The following is a 512-nucleotide window of genomic DNA, read 5'->3' as shown; positions in this document are numbered from 1 at the left end:
AGAGAGAGGGAGTCACAGACTGAAACAGGCTCCAGGCTCCGAGCTGGCAGTCAGCACAGAGCCCGACGCGGGGCTCGAACCCACGAACCGCGAGATCATGACCTGAGCGAAAGTCGGCCGCTTAACCGACTAAGCCACCCAGGCGCCCCAAAATATTTGAATATATATTTAAAGCAGAAGGGCGTGTGTGGTGTAGCCACCAGGCTCCAGCCCCCCGGGGTCCTCTCTCACTCACCTCCANTTTGCTCCCCCGCCAGCCCAGCCCGGGTGGGGTGTGAGGACAGAGCTTGTTCCCCGGCTTGAGGCCCACGCCCCTGGGCGCCAGCTGCCAGTCTCCAGAAAGTCCACGTCTCTGACCTCTCTGGGCCTCAGTTTCCCCTCTGTGAAATGGGGGTAAACCTCCCGGAGATGGGGTGCCCTGAGAGAGGGGAGCCCTGTGGCCTGGACGTCTCCGGCACTCAACCTGCTTGTGATGCAACAGCCCTGCCCGCGGATCCTGGAAAGGTGCCCGG

Source organism: Crocuta crocuta, unplaced genomic scaffold (assembly GCF_008692635.1).
Source record: "Crocuta crocuta isolate KB4526 unplaced genomic scaffold, BGI_CrCroc_1.0 scaffold110, whole genome shotgun sequence".
Lineage (NCBI taxonomy): Eukaryota > Metazoa > Chordata > Mammalia > Carnivora > Hyaenidae > Crocuta > Crocuta crocuta.
Note: the sequence above shows the minus strand (reverse complement) of the source record.